The 17,925-nt window shown below is 41.7% G+C and overlaps 1 protein-coding gene across 4 annotated transcripts in view; it reads left to right on the top strand.

Moving 5' to 3' along the window:
* Positions 1–17,925, top strand: part of PTK2 (protein tyrosine kinase 2) — a 252,711-nt gene that overhangs the window by 40,361 nt on the left and 194,425 nt on the right. Inside the window, exon 3 of one of the 4 annotated variants that reach the window (XM_059995242.1) lies at positions 17,058–17,302. The exons of the other annotated variants lie outside the window; for them this stretch is intronic. The gene's annotated coding sequence lies outside the window, so the exon portion shown is untranslated. The remainder of the gene's footprint in view (positions 1–17,057; positions 17,303–17,925) is intronic. 4 annotated transcript variants of the gene reach the window in all.

Genomic DNA, 17,925 nt, shown 5'->3' with positions numbered 1-17,925 from the left:
CTCAGTTGCTCCGTGGAAATGTGGGATCTTCCTGGACCAGGTGTCGAACCCGTGTCTCCTGCAGTGGCAGGTGGATTCTTAACCACTGCGCCACCAGGGAAACCCCTGCACTGTTATTTCTTGACTGCTCTTCCTTTGTTTCTGCATTCCCTCACTCCTCTAATTAGTAACTGTTGGAATCTGCCCTTTGGAACTCAGGGAAGGTCTAGGAGGCTGAAACCTTTCTTACAAACAAGAAATGGGGGGCACAGAAAGTCCCTCCATGCTCACAGTCCCTGCCCCAGCACCCTCCCCCGCCCGCCCAGCCCGAGACAACTGCTGTTTTTCTTCCACCTCAGATCAGTTTTGCCTGTGCCTGTCGCAGGATTTCATGTCAACAGAATTGTATAGTATGAATGACTGTGTAAGGCGTTTTTTAGCGCAGTGTAGTTGAGATTCATCTATGTTGTTGTGTAATTCGTTCCTTTCTATTGCTGAGTAGTATTTCCTTGTATGAGTCTATCATATCTTGTCTATCCATTCTTTCTCGGTAGACATCTTTATTTTTGAAGAAATTTTTGCTGGGTGATGATGTTTACTTTCAGCTTGCTGATGAACTTGTTGTCCTGTCGTCCTCTGGCTCTTTGTGCAGATTTCTGAAACTTATTTTCTACAACTTTTTCATCTCTGATACTCTGCCTTGCAATTGTCAGCTTGACTCAGCTTCCCAGAACTTGAAATTTTCTCTCCTCAACTTACTGAAGCTGCAGTGCTCTGCTTCGATTCCCCTTCCTGTACTGTTGTCCAGGGTTGCCTTCAGCCAGACAGAGGGTTCAGTGGGGATCACAGGCCTGCCTTGCCCGTTGTCTCAAGATCTGAAAAGTTTCCTGGATTGTGTCTATTTTTCTATTTGTTTACCATTGGAGGGCATTTTCCATACTAGTTACCCTTTCCTGGCTGAAGTGGACATCCCTAGGTCAGTGGTTTTTTGCGGTACACGGGCCTCTCACTGCTGTGGCCTCTCCCGTTGCGGAGCACAGGCTCTGGACGCGCAGGCCCAGCGGCCATGTCTCACGGGCCCAGCCGCTCCGCGGCATGTGGGATCCTCCCGGACCGGGGCACGAACCCGTGTCCGCAGCATCGGCAGGCGGACTCCCAACCACTGCGCCACCAGGGAAGCCTGGTCAGTGCTTTTTAATGGCACACAGCTCATGTGCTGTACTTCTAAATTTTCTGGTAAATAATATGATAAAATTGTACTTGTTTTAATATTAGCTTAGCTACTGATTTTACTACCTACAAAATCTCAAGTAATTTCCATTTTGACAGAGAGAAGCCTATTCTTTCTTTTGTCAAAACTTTCATTTTATTTTATTATACTAATATAAGACATTTGGTTTATTCTGCATTGTGTTTAATGCAAAGTAGCATTTCTTGGCTGTCTTACCAAATGCTGTGTTGTTTGTCATAAACACAACTGTTAATCCCCACTCCTTCAAGCAGAGGTCATTTTCTTCCAGTCACTTGCCCACTGTCAGCGATGGGTAGTGTAGTGAGCAGTGGGCGAAGCTGGGACTGGTGAGTGAGCGGGAGGAGAAGGGAGACGCTCGAGGGCTGTTCGTTGGTCAGCACACTGCCGAGCGCCCGCTGTGACCCAGCCCTCTGCTCTGCACTGCTGAAGGTCAGTTTTTCCCTCTGATGTTGCAGATGATTGGTTGGAGATTTGGAATCATTTTTGGCTCTTCTTCTAGTTTTTGTTGTATATTTTAGTAACTCAGTCTCTCCCTTTAAAAAATATCTTTGTTAATTTGTGAAACTGAGATTAATAGTACAGTGTATTTCTTTTTTTTAAATAAATTTATTGTATTTATTTATTTTTGGCTGCTTCGGTTCTTCGTTGCTGCACACAGGCCTTCTCTAGTTACGGCAAGCGGGGGCTACTCTTTGTTGCGGTGTGTGGGCTTCTCATTGAGGTGGCTTCTCTTGTTGCGCAGCATGGGCCCTAGGCCTGCAGGTTTCAGTAGTTGTGGCACATGGGCTCAGTAGTTGTGGTGCATGGGCTTAGATGCTCTGCAGCATGTGGGATCTTCCCGGATTAGCACTTGAACCCATGTCCCCTGCATTGGCAGGTGGAACTCCTAACCACTGAGCAACCAGGGAAGCCCCAGTGTAAGTATTAAAATAATTTTTCTTTACGTAAGCCTTTGTGAAGTGACATATCATGAAATGAAGAAATGTGTACATACTACATAGTTTCTCTCTACTAGTGACAGCTGCTTTGAAATACAATAGCCTCGTAGAATGATGGTGTTTGTGTGTATTTATGACATATGCTCATAACCTCTGTATGACATATGACATAGGACATACCCTAGAACGAGGGGTGAATGTGACTTAAAGGCACCATGGCCAGAGTATTTCCTTTTTTTTTTAATTTTTAAATTTTCTTTATTTTTTTATACAGCAGGTTCTTATTAGTTATCTATTTTACACATATTAGTGTATATATGTCAATAATTTCCCAGTTCATCCCACCACCACCCCTGTCCCCCCCTCCCCCCCGCTTTTCCCCCTTGGTGTCCATACGTTTGTTGTCTATGTCTGTGTCTCTATTTCTGCCCTGCAAACCGCTTCATCTGTACCATTTTTCTAGGTTCCATATATATGCGTTAATATACGATATTTGTTGTTCTCTTTCTGACTTACTTCACTCCGTATGACCGTCTCTAGGTCCATCCACATCTGTAGAAATGACCCAATTTTGTTCCTTTTTATGGCTGAGTAATATTCCACTGTATATATGTACCACATCTTCTGTATCCATTCGTCTGTCAACGGGCATTTAGGTTGCTTCCATGTCCTGGCTATTGTAAATAGCGCTGCAATGAACATTGGGGTGCATGTGTCTTTTTTTTTTTTCGATACGCGGGCCTCTCACTGTTGTGGCCTCTCCCGTTGCGGAGCACAGGCTCCGGACGCGCAGGCCCAGTGGCCACGGCCCACGGGCCCAGCTGCTCCGTGGCACATGGGATCCTCTTGGACCGGGGCACGAACCCGCGCCCCCTGCATCAGCAGGCGGACTCCCAACCACTGCGCCACCAGGGAAGCCCGCATGTGTCTTTCTGAATTATGATTTCCTCTGGGTATATGCCCAGTAGTGGGATTGCTGGGTCATATGTTAATTCTGTTTTTGGTTTTCTAAGGAACCTCCATGCTGTTCTCCATAGTGGCTGTATCAATTTACATTCCCACCAACAGTGCAAGAGGGTTCCCGTTTCTCCACACCCTCTCCAGTATTTGTTGTTTGTAGATTTTCTGATGATGTCCGTTCTGAGTGGTGTGAGGTGATACCTTATTGTCGTTTTATTATTTTTTTAAATTTATTTTTATTTATTTTTTGAACTTATTTATGTATTTATTTATTTTTACATCTTTATTGGAGTATAATTGCTTTACAATGGTGTGTTAGTTTCTGCTTTATAACAAAGTGAGTCAGTTATACATATACATATGTTCCCATATCTGTTCCCTCTTGCGTCTCCCTCCCTCCCACCCTCCCTGCACTGGCTGCACTGGGTCTTCATTGCTGTGCACAGGCTTTCTCTAGTTGCGGCGAGTGGGAGCTACTCTTGGTTGCTGTGTGCGGGGTTCTCATTACAGTGGCTTCTCTTGTTGCGGAGCATGGGCTCTAAGTGCGTGGGCTTCAGTAATTGTGGCTCATGGGCTCTAGAATGCAGGCTCGGTAGTTGTGGCACGTGGGCTTAGTTGCTCCATGGCATGTGGAATATTCCCAGAGCAGGGCTTGAACCCGTGTCCCCTGCATTGGCAGGCAGATTCTTAACCACTGTGCCACCAGGGAAGCCCCTCATTGTCGTTTTGATTTGCATTTCTCTAATAATTAGTGATGTTGAGCAGCTTTTCATGTGCTTCTTGGCCATCTGTATGTCTTCTTTAGAGAAATGTCTATTTAGGTCTTCTGCCCATTTTTTGATTGGGTTGTTTGTTTTTTTATTATTGAGCTGTATAAGATGTTTATATATTTTGGAGATTAATCCTCTGTCCATTGATTCGTTTGCAAATACTTTCTCCCATTCTGAGGGTTGTCTTTTCGTATTTTTTGTAGTTTCCTTTGCTTTTCAAAAGCTTTGAAGTTTCATTAGCCCATTTGTTTATTTTTGTTTTTATTTCCATTACTCTAGGAGATGGATCAAAAAAGATCTTGCTGTGATTTATGTCAAAGAATGTTCTTCCTATGTTTTCCTCTAAGAGTTTTATAGTGTCCAGTCTTACATTTAGGTCTCTAAGCCATTTTGAGCTTATTTTTGTGTATGGTGTTAGGGATCGTTGTAATTTCATTCTTTTACATGTAGCTGTCCAGTTTTCCCAGCACCACTTATTGAAGAGACTGTCTTTTCTCCATTGTATATCCTTGCCTCCTTTGTCATAGATTAGTTGACCATAGGTGCGTGGGTTTTTCTCTGGGCTTTCTATCCTGTTCCGTTGATCTATATTTCTGTTTTTGTGCCAGTACCATATTGTCTTGATTACTGTAGCTTTGTAGTATAGTCTGAAGTCAGGGAATCTGATTCTTCCAGCTCCGTTTTTTTTCCCTCAAGACTGCTTTGGCTATTCAGGGTCTCTTGTGTCTCCATACAGATTTTAAGATTTTTTGTTCTAGTTCTGTAAAAAATGCCATTGGTAATTTGATAGGGATTGCATTGAATCTGTAGATTGCTTTGGGTAATATAGACATTTTCACAATACTGATTCTTCCAATCCAAGAACATGGTATATCTCTCCATCTGTTTGTATCATCTGTAATTTATTTCATCAGTGTCTTATAGTTTTCTGCATACAGGTCTTTTGTCTCCCTAGGTAGCTTTATTCCTAGGTATCTTATTCTTTTTGTTGCAATGGTAAATGGGAGTGTTTCCTTAGTTTCTGTTTCATATTTTTCATCAGGAACGCAAGAGATCTGTATAGGAATGCAAGAGATTACTGTGCATTAATTTTGTATTCTGCAACTTTTACCAAATTCATTGATTAGCTCTAGTAGCTTTCTGGTGGCATCTTCAGGATTCTCTATGTGCAGTATCATGTCATCCGCAAACAGTGACAGTTTTACTTCTTTTCCAATTTGTATTCCTTTTATTTCTTTTTCTTCTCTGCTTGCTGTGGCTAGGACTTCCAAAACTATGTTGAAAATAGTGGTGAGAGTGGACATCCTTGTCTTGTTCCTGATCTTAGAGGAAATACTTTCAGTTTTTCACCATTGAGAATGATGTTTGTTGTGTGTTTGTCGTACATGGCCTTTATTATGTTGAGGTAGGTTCCCTCTATGCCCACTTTCTGGAGAGTTTTTATCATATATGGGTGTTGAATTTTGTCAAAAGCTTTTCTGCGTCACTTGAGATGATCATATGGTTTTTATTCTTCAATTTGTTAATGTGGTATATCACATTGATTGATTTGCGTATATTGAAGAATCCTTTCATCCCTGGGATCATGATCATGATCACTTCATCATGGTGTATGATCATTTTAAGGTGTTGTTGAATTCTGTCTGCTAGTATATTTTATTGAGGATTTTTGCATCTATATTCATCAGTGATATTGGTCTGTAATTTTCTTTTTTTGTAGTATCTTTGTCTGGTTTTGGTATCAGGGTGATGGTGGCCTCATAGAATGAGTTTGGGAGTGTTCCTTCCTCTGCAATTTTTTGGAAGAATTTGAGAAGGAAGGGTGTTAGCTATTCTCTAAATGTTTGATAGAATTCACCTGTGAAGCCACCTGGTCCTGGACTTTTGTTTGTTGGAAGATTTTTTTTTTTTTTTTTTTTGCAGTACGCAGGCCTCTCACTGTTGTGGCCTCTCCCGTTGTGGAGCACAGGCTCCGGACGCCCAGGCTCAGCGGCCACAGCTCATGGGCCCAGCCACTCCGCGGCATGTGGGATCTTCCTGGACCGGGGCATGAACCCGTGTCCCCTGCATCGGCAGGCGGACTCTCAACCACTGCGCCACCAGGGAAGCCCTGCTGGAAGATTTCTAATCACAGTTTCAATTTCATTACTTGTGATTGGTCTGTTCATATTTTCTGTTTCTTCCTGGTTTAGTCTTGGGAGGTTATACCTTTCTAAGAATTTGTCCATTTCTTCCAGGTTGTCCATTTTATTGGCATAGAGTTGCTTGTAGTAGTCTCTTAGGATGCTTTGTATTTCTGTGGTGTCTGTTGTAACTTCTCCTTTTTCTTTTTTTTTTAAGTGACTTTTTCTTTTTGAATTTTATTTTATTTATTTTTTTATACAGCAGATTCTTATTAGTTATCCATTTTATACATACTAGTGTATATATGTCAATCCCAAACTCCCAATTCATCACACCACCCCTCCCACCCCCTGCCATTCTTTTTCATTTCTAATTTTATTGATTTGAGTCCTATCCCTCTTTTTCTTGATGCGTCTGGCTAATGGTTTATCAATTTTGTTTATCTTCTCAAAGAACCAGCTTTTAGTTTTATTGATCTTTGCTGTTGTTTTCTTTGTTTCTATTTCATTTATTTCTGCTCTGATCTTTATGATTTCTTTCCTTCTGCTAACTTTAGGTTTTGTTTGTTCTTCTTTCTCTAGTTCCTTTAGGTGTAAGATTAGATTGTTTATTTGAGATTTTTCTTGTTTCTTGAGGTAGGCTTGTATTGCTATAAACTTCCCTCTTAGAACTGCTTTTGCTGCATCCCATAGGTTTTGGATCATTGTGTTTTCATTGTCGTTTGTCTCTAGGTATTTTTTGATTTCCTCTTTGATTTCTTCAGTGATCTCTTGGTTATTTAGTAACGTATTGTTTAGCCTCCATGTGTTTGTGTTTTTCTCATTTTTTTTCCCTGTAGTTGATTTCTAATCTCATAGTGTTGTGGTCAGAAAAGATGCTTGATATGATTTCAATTTTCTTAAATTTACTGAAGCTTGATTTGTGACCCAAGATGTGATCTATCCTGGAGGATGTTCCGTGTGCACTTGAGAAGAAAGTGTAATCTGCTGTTTTCGGATGGAACGTCCTATAAATATCAATTAAATCTATCTGGTCTATTGTGTCATTTAAAGCTTGTGTTTCCTTGTTAATTTTCTGCTTGGATGGTATGTCCATTGGTGTAAGTGAGGTGTTAAAGTCCCCCACTATTATTGTGTTACTGTTGATTTCCTCTTTTAGAGCTGTTAGCAGTTGCCTTATGTATTGAGGTGCTCGTATGTTGGGTGTATAAATATTTGTAATTGTTATATCTTCTCTGTGGATTGATCCCTTGATCATTATGTAGTGTCCTTCCTTGTCTCTTGTAACATTCTTTATTTTAAAGTCTATTTTATCTGATATGAGTATTGCTACTCCAGCTTTCTTTTGATTTCCATTTGTATGGAATATCTTTTTCCATCCCCTCACTTTCAGTCTGTATGTGTCCCTAGGTCTGAAGTGGGTCTCTTGTAGACAGCATATACATGGGTCTTGTTTTTGTATCCATTCAGTGAGCCTGTGTCTTTTGGTTGGAGCATTTAATCCGTTCACTTTTAAGGTAATTATCAATATGTATGTTCCTATTACCATTTTATTAATTGTTATGGGTTTGTTTTTGTAGGTCCTTTTCTTCTCTTGTGTTTCCCACTTAGAGAAGTTCCTTTAGCATTTGTTGTAGAGCTGGTTTGGTGGTGAGGAATTCTCTTAGCTTTTGCTTGTCTGTAAAGCTTTTGATTTCTCTGTCGAATCTGAATGAGATCCTTGCTGGGTAGAGTAATCTTGATTGTAGATTCTTCCCTTTCATCACTTTAAGTATATCATGCCACTGCCTTCTGGCTTGTAGAGTTTCTGCTGAGAAAGCAGCTGTTAAGCATACGGGAGTTCCCCTGTATGTTATTTGTCATTTTTCTCTTGTTGCTTTCAATAATTTTTCTTTGTCTTTAATTTTTGTCAGTTTGATTACTATATGTCTTGGCATGTTTCTCCTTGGCTGTATTCTGCCTGGGACTCTCTGCGCTTCCTGGACCACGTTAGGCAAGGTTTCAACTATAATCTCTTCAGATATTTTCTCTGGTCCTTTCTCTCTCTCTTCTCCTTCTGGGACCCCTATAATGCGAATGTTGTTGCGTTTAATGTTGTCCCAGAGTTTTCTTAGGCTGTCTTCATTCCTTTTCATTCTTTTTTCTTTGTTGTGTTCCGCGGCAGTGAATTCCACCATTCTGTCTTCCACGTCACTTATCCGTTCTTCTGCCTCAGTTATTCTGCTATTGATTCCTTCTAGTGTATTTTTCATTTCAGTTATTGTTCATCTCTGTTTGTTTGTTCTTTAATTCTCCTAGGTCTTTGTTAAACATTTCTTGCATCTTTTTGATCTTTGCCTCCATTCTTTTTCCGAGGTCCTGGATCATATTCACTATCATTATTCTGAATTCTTTTTCTGGAAGATTGCCTATCTCCACTTCATTTAGTTGTTTTTCTGGGGTTTTATCTTGTTCCTTCATCTGGTACATAGCCCTCTGCCTTTTCATCTTGTCTGTCTTTCTGTGAATGTGGTTTTTGTTCCACAGGCTGCAGGATTGTAGTTCTTCTTTCTTCTGCTGTCTGCCCTCTGGTGGATGAGGCTATCTAAGAGGTTTGTGCAAGTTGCCTGATGGGAGGGACTGGTGGTGAGTAGAGCTGGGTGTTGCTCTGGTGGGCAGAGCTCAGTAAAACTTTAATCCGCTTGTCCGCTGATGGGTGGGACTGGGTTCCCTCCCTGTTGATTGTTTGGCCTGAGGCGGCCCAACACTGGAGCGTAGCTACCCAGCTCTTTGGTGGGGCTGATGGCGGACTCTGGGAGGGCTCACGCTAAGGAGTACCTCCCAGAATTTCTGCTGCCAGTGTCCTTGTCCCCACGGTGAGCCACAGCCACCCCCCGCCTCTGCAGGAGACCCTCCACCACTAGCAGGTAGGTCTGGTTCAGTGTCCAGTGGGGTCACTGCTCCTTCCCCTGGGTCCTGATGCACACACTACTTTGCGTGTGCCCTCCAAGAGTGGAGTCTCTGTTTTCCCCAGTCCTGTCAAAGTCCTGTAGTCAAATCCCACTAGCCTTCAAAGTCTGATTCTCTAGGAATTCCTCCTCCTGTTGCCGGACCCCCAGGTCAGGAAGCTTGACGTGGGCCTCAGAACCTTCACTCCAGTGGGTGGACTTCTGTTGTATAAGTGTTCTCCAGTGTGTGAGTCACCCGCCCAGCAGTTATGGGTTTGATTTTATTGTAATTTCACCCCTCCTACCATCTCATTTTGGCTTCTCCTTTGTATTTGGATGTGGGGTATCTTTTTTGGTGAGTTCCAGTGTCTTCCTGTCGATGATTGTTCAGCAGTTAGTTGTGGTTGCCGTGCTCTCACAAGAGGGAGTCGGCCAGACTATTTCTTAAGACCTAAATGGGAAAGATTTGGGCATCCTCAAGTGATAGTTTTGTTCTGGACACGAAGTGTTGGCTGCCTGTTGTGTTTATGTGGAAACTGTCGATCCTAAATTTACCCTCTTTTGGTGGACTGAGGGCAGATGAGACTTGGTTAGTCTTGGAGCTGAGCTTTCACCGTTCAGGGCTGAAGTTTATTGTGTCATACATATGTCAGTAGCAGGGGTGTATTTGAGAAAACTTTGATCACTTGTGTGCTTAATTTTGTCATAATTTCTGTTATAAATTTCTTGAATGAAAAATGTTGAATTCATGAATATATAAAAGATTTTTTTAATTATTAAAAATGTATTGACTCTCTTGAGTTTGACTTTTTAGAGTAAATCTTTAGATGTAGAGACTTGTATTTATTAGGTACTGAAGAGAATTTTCTGTGTGGTGCATACTTCTGGAAGATTAAAGAAAATGTATCCTCCTTTTTCTTTGCTCCCAAACCCCACCTTACTTTTACTCAGGTAAGAAGATTGAACAGGGAAAAAGGTGGGGTGTAGCTTTTTATGCAAAATATTCTGATTATGTAAATGGAGTCAGTTCATAAGTGGATTTTATCTGGAAGAGGAGGATAAAAAGCAAGGTCAAATGTTTGCATGGCATTTACACAATAATCATGATGGCTGTTTTTACTGTAGGACACACTGTGGCTGCTGTCAGGAATTCTCCCTAATGGCAGTGCAGAGCAGAGGGTTTCCTTAGCTGCAGTAGCAGACTTAGTGACCGTGCCTTCTTTGTGTTGGCCTAACTCTGTGTAAGGGAGACAAAAAATGGATTTACTGTAGATTGTGATAGATGTACACAGAGAGGAGAGTGTATTTTGTCTCTTATCTAACTGTTAGAATGAGGTGGAGATCAGCTAAGTTTGAGAATATTAAGAATGAGATAGTCCTGAGTATAGTTTTCAAAAGAAGAAGTAATTTCAGTCAACTACTGTATGGAAAGGTTATATTGTAGTAAGTGTAGATTGTACCTTTGAGGTCACATGGAAACAGGTGTAAGTGTACTTGGTATATTTTGAGACTAGGAATGTGTAGTTACATTTTACAGGAAACTCTGCAGGTGGTAATGCTGTTATTTTTGTGTTCTCTTTTTTTCTTGTTAGATTAATTCATATTTCTGTTCACTTAAAGATAATATTTGATTTCCATAAAAAGTTTAGGAAATAAACATTAGGAAATTCCTATACTCAAAGGTAGTTCTTAGGTGGTAATTCAAGGATGCCAATAAAAGGAATATGCTTTAAGCCACCTGTAGTTATATCCAGACTGTATATGTATTTATAGCAAAAAATAAGCGTATGTTCTCTCGTAAATTTAAATGCATTTTATACAGACACATTCATTTCATAACTTTGTTTTCAGCAAAATCAGATTTGGAGATATTTAAAGCCACAGCTGAAGTAAATTACAATTTCCCCAGGAAATAACTATAAAAGTACGCAATAATGATTATAAAAAGAAAATTTAAATACTTGAGAGTATTTTTGCAGATTCTTGGCTCTTCTCCTCCCAATCACATAATGGAAAGTAAAATAATTTTTTTTTTTTTTTTTTGCGGTACGCGGGCCTCTCACTGCTGTGGCCTCTCCCGTTGCGGAGCACAGGCTCCGGACGCGCAGGCTCAGCGGCCGTGGCTCACGGGCCTAGCTGCTCTGCGGCATGTGGGATCTTCCCAGACCGGGGCACGAATGCGTGTCCCCTGCATTGGCAGGCGGATTCTCAACCACTGCGCCACCAGGGAAGCCCTTCATCTGTTTTTGATGTTTAGTTTTCTGTTTTTGAATGAACAACTTTACTAGCTGAGGATGCATGCAGAGGTCATATCCCCAAAGAACAATAGTCCACATAATGGCTTTAATTAACTGAAAGAAGTTTTTCCCTAAAAGATTATGTTTCTAGGAAGTTTTTAAAAAAATTTTGTTCTTGCGAGTATCTCATGTCTTAATGGATTGAAGAGCTGCAGGTAAAGGTAAGTTTTTAGAACTTTTGTGGGATTTAATTTGAAAATTTCATATAGTGTTTAATAGATAGATAGATAGATAGGTACTTTTGTGTTGGGCTTCTTTTACTTAGCATAATGTTTTCAAGTTTCATCCATGTTGTAGCCTGTGTCAGTACCCTTCCTTTTATTGCTGGCAGGAAATATACTACATTTGCGTTTAGGTTTTTAGCCTGCCAGAACCTCTCCTGCTTTTCTGTCCTCCAGCAGCAGTTTTCTGTGGTTGCAGAGCCCGGGGTTTCAGCCTCCTTGTTTGCAGGATTAGCAAATCAATACCAAAGTTCACAGTAGCTGCAGTAGATCAGCTCAGCTTTGTGGTTCCTCACACTCTGAAGTATTAGCCCCTCTTGTTCTCACTGCCCTAGCAACTCTCTGATTATTGTATTTTATCCACTTTTCCTGTTTTTTTTAGAGGAAATGTTGTTCTACTGTCCACTGTTGGATCTGCCTTGGGTTCAGAAATCTCAAAAAAAGGGGAAGGAGGAATCTTTGAATAAGTTAGCTATTTACAAACTCTCTCCTCTTTTCTAGCCGTCAGGCCCTGCCAGCGTGGCTTGTGGATTTAAGCTGTTGCCGCTGTTATTCTGGATCTTTGGACTAGAATAAGGAGGATTTCTGCTGTATCACAGGAGGTGCAAATAGCCATAATCAAGCATGGATTTTGCTCACACATTTTTAGGGCTTGCCTCCTTCATTTCAGGTCCGACATTTATGAATTCAAGAGTTTGCTGGTCCAGTGTAAAAAATGCATTGCAACTGTTTCAAATAAAATAGATACGCTTTGACAGTTTAGTTACTGTGTTTTTGGTCCTTGAAAAGAAGTGTTAAATAGCTTGTTGTTCTCACAAGGGAACTTTTAAAATTGCATGATTGTATTTGACGTGCCTTGGGCAGAAATGTGTCTAGTTTCACAAACTCCCTAGGTGATATGCCCTGGATGCCTGGGTGTGGGGAGCCTTGGGGTTGAGGTGGACAGGGCCAGTGGAGTGGGGATGGGTATGTGTGGGCAGGACTCTGGTGAGGCATGTCTCAGGGACCCCAAAATCTCAGTAATCAAGATAAGTAATCGTTTTTGTTTTTAAATTTTTTGGCTGTGTTGGGTCTCCTTTGCTGCACGTGGGCTTTCTCTAGTTGCAGCGAGCGGGGGCTGCTCTTCGTTGCGGTGCGTGGGCTCTAGGCGTGCAGACTTAAGTAGTTGTGGCACGTGGGCTCAGTAGTTGTGGCTCATGGGCTCTAGAGCTCAGTCTCAGTAGTTGTGGTGCACGGGCTTAGTTGCTCCGTGGCATGTGGGATCTTCCCGGACCAGGGCTCGAACCCATGTCCACTGCATTGGCAGGCAGATTCTTAACCACTGCGCCACCGGGGAAGCCTAAGATAAGTAGTACTTTAATGCAGCATTTTTAGAAGTCAGGATTTAATGCAAAAAATCCCTGATGGATGATACCAAACTTAAATGAAGACAGGATCATTATTACTCATTTTTCCTTTTGCCCCAGCACTGTTCCTTGTTCTGTCTTAACTTCTACTTACTTTGGGTTTAATTTGCTAATGTTTTTCTTATTTCTTAAGGTAAAAACATAGACAACTCATGTTTTTAGCTTTTAAATATAAGTGCTTAAAGTTAATTCCCTCTACGTACCCAGCACTCTTTTAGCTGCATCCTAAAGATTTCGATGTTCTGTTTTTAATTATTCTATTCTGAACATTTTGTCAGTTTCTCCTTTGATGTGTTGTTTGTGTGTTATTTGGAAAAGATTGTTTACTTGCTAAATATTGGGAACTGTACTAGATATCAGTTCTTTAAAATAGGTTTTTGTTTGTTTGTTTGTTCTGCGGCACGCGGGCCTCTCAACCACTGCGCCACCAGGGAAGCCCTAAAATAGTTATTTTTTATGTTCATTTACTATTTTAACTAAAATATACATGGTACATTTGGTGGGATTCATATGGGTGGGAAATGAGTCCTAACTCTCTCTATGTGGATCACTGTTCCCACTTGTGTAACCACCCACAGGTCCTCTATGGTGTACGAGGAGGTGCGTGTGCATCTTTCTTTTGCTTTATATCAAAATGTATTTTACATACTCTTCCATACATTTTTTTATTACTTAAAATATGTATCTTGAAAATCCTTGCATTTTGAGACTGGGAGTTGCCTTAACTCTTTATAGTACATGTTGCTTTTTTGCATTAATGAGTATTTTCCAGTATGAACGAAAACTTTTCTGCAAACACAATTTTTTAATGCTTGTATAGTGACTCATTTTTTTTTTTTTGCGGTACGCGGGCCTCTCACTGCTGTGGCCTCTCCCGTTGCGGAGCACAGGCTCCGGACGCGCAGGCCCAGCGGCCATGGCACACGGGCCCAGCCGCTCCATGGCATGTGGGATCCTCCCAGTCCGGGGCATGAACCCGCGTCCCCCGCCTCGGCAGGCAGACTCTCAACCACTGCGCCACCAGGGAAGCCCAGTGACTCATTTTGATGTTCCAAACTTTATTTGCTCATTTCCCTTCTTTTGAGCATGTCAAAACAACACCCAGTTTTTCAGTGTTGCAGATAAACCTATGAATCATTTAAGCCTCAAACTGTACAGGAAATTTACTGGGGGTTTCTTAGACCAGTCTACCAGGAGCCGGAACTGTGGGTGCTGGGACTTATGCGCTTGTCCTCTGTGAGCTCTGAGCTCCTCAGTGGCCTGGGCTCTGTCCCAGTTATTTTTGGATCCCTGGTGTTTAAGTCATTGCACCAGCACAGAAGATGCAGAGTAATGCACTGATAATGCTGTACTCTCAAAGCCCTTTGTGTTGTGAGATTTAATTCTCCTAACAACTGTGAACAGTAGATGCCATTTTAAACTTCATTTAATTGATGAGAAAACCAAGTCAGAGAGAGGACAACATTGGGCTTTCAGGCTTAACGGTGTGGAAAAGATGAAATGATTTGGGCTTTGGAGTCACATGTGACTTTGACTTTTACGAAATCTGATCTTACCCCAAGTCCTTTACCTCTCTAAGCCTGTTGCCTTTTTCTTGAAAATGGTGATATTAGTAATAATCTCAAAGTTTATTAGGGGATTAATTTTTTTAAGCCACATAAAGCCCCCTTGTCCAGTGCTGGACCAGTATCAGCAGTGCCGGACCAGTATCCAGCCTAGTCGAGGACCGGTTGTTGTCTCTCTTTTTACTGCCTCTTGCACTTCGAGCTCGTTCTGACGTCTCAAGGCTTTCCCCCTTGTCTGTAAGAGTAGACATAATTATATCGTATTTGCAGTTCCGTTGTAAAATATAAGTGAGATTCACTCTTTTAAAGTGGTTTTAACATTTAAAAAATTTTTTTATTGGGATAGACAAAAAACAGAACATAAAATTTACCATCTTACCTGTTTTTAAGAGTGTAGGTCAGTGGTGTTAAGTGTATTCACATAATTGTGAAACAGATCTCTAGGGCTTATCTTGCGAATCAGAAGCTCTGTACCCCCTCTTCCCTTCTCCCCAGCGCCTGGTAGCCACCATTCTGCTTTCTGTTCCTGCGAGCTTTACTACTTTAGGTGCCTCAAGTAAGTGGAATCATACAGTATTTGTGCTTATTTCACATGTGACAGGCTTTCCTTCCTTTCAAAGGCTGAATAATATTCCACTATAATTTACACCACATTTTATTTATCCTTTCAACCATTCCACTCTTGTGAATAATTGCTGTGAACATAGGTGTGCAAATCTCTTCAAGACCCTGCTTTCAGTTCTTTTGGGTGTGGAATTCCCGCAGTGGAATTGCCGGATCGTATGGTAGTTCAATTTTTGATTTTTTTGAGGAACCTCCATACTGTTTTCTGTAACAGTTGCACCATTTTACTTTCCCATCAATGGTATGCAAGGGTTCCAGTTTCTCCACATCTTCACCAGCACTTGTTATTTTCATATTTAAAAAAAAAAAATAGTAATCATCCTAATAGGCGTGAGGTTGGTTTTAATAACTTTTAAAAATTGAAGTATAGTTGATTTACAATGCTGTGCCCATCTCTGCTGTCCAGCACAGTGACTCAGTTATACACATAGAGACATTCTTTTTTTAATATTCTTTTCCATTATGGTTTATCCCAGGATATCGAATATAGTTCCCTGTGCTATATATACATTAGGACCTTATGGTTTATCCATTCTTTTTTTTTTTAAGTGTTGGTTTTACCAATTTTATTTATTTATTTATTTATTTTTGGCTGTGTGGGGTCTTTGTTGCTGTGCGCAGGCTTTCTCTAGTTGCTGCAAGCGGGGGCTACTCTTCGTTGCGGTGCGTGGGCTTCTCATTGTGGTGGCTTCTCTTGTGGAGCACGGGCTCTAGGCACACGGGCTTCAGTAGTTGTGGCACGTGGGCTTAGTAGTTGCGGCTCGCGGGCTCTAGAGCGCAGGTCAGTAGTTGTGGCGCACAGGCTTAGTTGCTCCGTGGCATGTGGGATCTTCCCGGACCAGGGCTCGAATCCCCTGCATTAGCAGGCGGATTCCTAACCACTGCGCCACCAGGGAAGCCCTTGTTTATCCATTCTAAATGTAATAGTTTGAGTCTACCAACCCCAAGCTCCCAGTCCATTCTCTCCCTCTCCCCATCCCCCTTGGCGGCAACCTCAAGTCTGTTCTCTATATGTGAGTCTTGTTTCATCGACAGGTTCATTTGTGCCATATTTTAGATTCCACGTATAAGTGATACCATACGGTATTTGTCTTTCTCTTTCTGACTTACTTCACTTAGTATGATAATCTCTAGTCACATCCATGTTTCTGCAAATGGTGCGCGGGCTCCAGTTGAGGCGTTTGGGCTCAGTAGTTTGTGGCGTGCAGGCTTAGTTGCCCCATGGCATGTGGGATCTTAGTTCCCTGACCAGGGATCGGACCCCTGTCCCCTGCATTGGAAGGCGGATTCTTTACCACTGGACCACCAGAGAAGTCCCTAATAACATTTTTGTTTGTTTGTTTTTAATAAATTTATTTATTTTATTTATTTTTGGCTGCACTGGGTCTTTGTTGCTGTGCACGGGCCTTCTCTAGTTGCGGCGAGCGGGGGCTACTCTTTGTTGCGGTGCACGGGCTTCTCACTGCGGTGGCTTCTCTTGCTGCGGAGCACCAGCTCTAGGCGCGTGGGCTTCAGTAGTTGTGGCATGCGGGCTCAGTAGTTGTGGCTCACAGGCTCTAGAGCGCAGGCTCAGCAGTTGTGGCGCATGGGCCTAGCTGCTCCGCGGCATGTGGGATCCTCCTGGACCAGGGCTCGAACCCGTGTCCCCTGCATTGGCAGGCGGATTCTTAACCACTGCGCCACCAAGAAAGCCCCCTAATAACGTTTTTTAATGATAAAAATTTTTAGGTAGAGTTGGAAAAGTGACTCTGTAAATTTTTGCTAAGTTAGAATAATGTCTGTTGATACCAGTGTGACAAGAGCAAAATCATAGAGGAGGCCGATTGACAAAGAAAACCAACCACTACGCAGCTGTGTTTGGGAAGAGACGCCATCTTATTTGTGCCTCTTACTCAGAATATGATTGAAGAAAGGACTGGATCCATACAGGGTGTTTCTAGTGTTTCTTGAAAATGGAGTATAGAGTCACATTGTAGAAACACTTTCCTTTTCCAGGCCACAGCGAGGGATAATTTAAAATGTAGATGGTTGACGTCTCCCTCTTTATAGCTGAGGAATGTAGGTTGCAGAAGAGACTCATTCACCACCAGGGGTCCCCCTGGCACCAGCGCCCCTTCCAGCTATAGCTGCTTGCAACCTGCAACCACATGGCCTGATTTCTAGCAAGACTCCAGAGGTTCTCTCCGCTTCAGTTACCTAATTCGGGGAGCCAGTCCTACCTTCGCTATTTGCTAAATAAGGTGAGTGGTCAAACTGTGGATAAATTGGATTTATAGGGTAAACTGTGGATAAATTGGATTTATAGGGTAAACTGTGGATAAATTGGATTTATAGGGTATGGTGAGGAAATGATGAGGTAAGTTGGATATGTATATGCATGCCCAATACAGTAAAAGTTTCAAAGTTGATTTGAACAGTTGCAACATTAAAATAAATACTCGATTGCCTTTTGATATTTGTGTCATTTTGGTTAATATAAACAGAATACCCCTCTATAACATATGTAGTTAGGTTGAAAATTTTGGTGTCTTGTCCCATCCTATGTTACTATACCTCTACCACTCACTATATTTGAAAAACTAAGGAAGCATTCTTCTTACACATTTCAGGACCCTTTTTTTCCCTCTTAAACTTAATGGCGAGTAACCTCCCAACAGTTTTTAAACCTGGAATTTAGCGCTGCTCTTTTATATGGCAAAATAAACAAGAAATGGCCATGAATTAGTGTCTCTGGAAATATTCTAGTTTAGCATTGTTTTTTAAAGTTAATTAATTAATTAATTAATTTGGTTGCGTTGGGTCTTAGTTGTGGCAGGTGGACTCCTTAGTTGCAGCTCCAGGACTCCTTAGTTGCAGCATGCAG

This window comes from Delphinus delphis, chromosome 17 (genome assembly GCF_949987515.2).
Source record: "Delphinus delphis chromosome 17, mDelDel1.2, whole genome shotgun sequence".
Lineage (NCBI taxonomy): Eukaryota > Metazoa > Chordata > Mammalia > Artiodactyla > Delphinidae > Delphinus > Delphinus delphis.
This window is presented reverse-complemented; position numbering and strand designations above follow the sequence as displayed.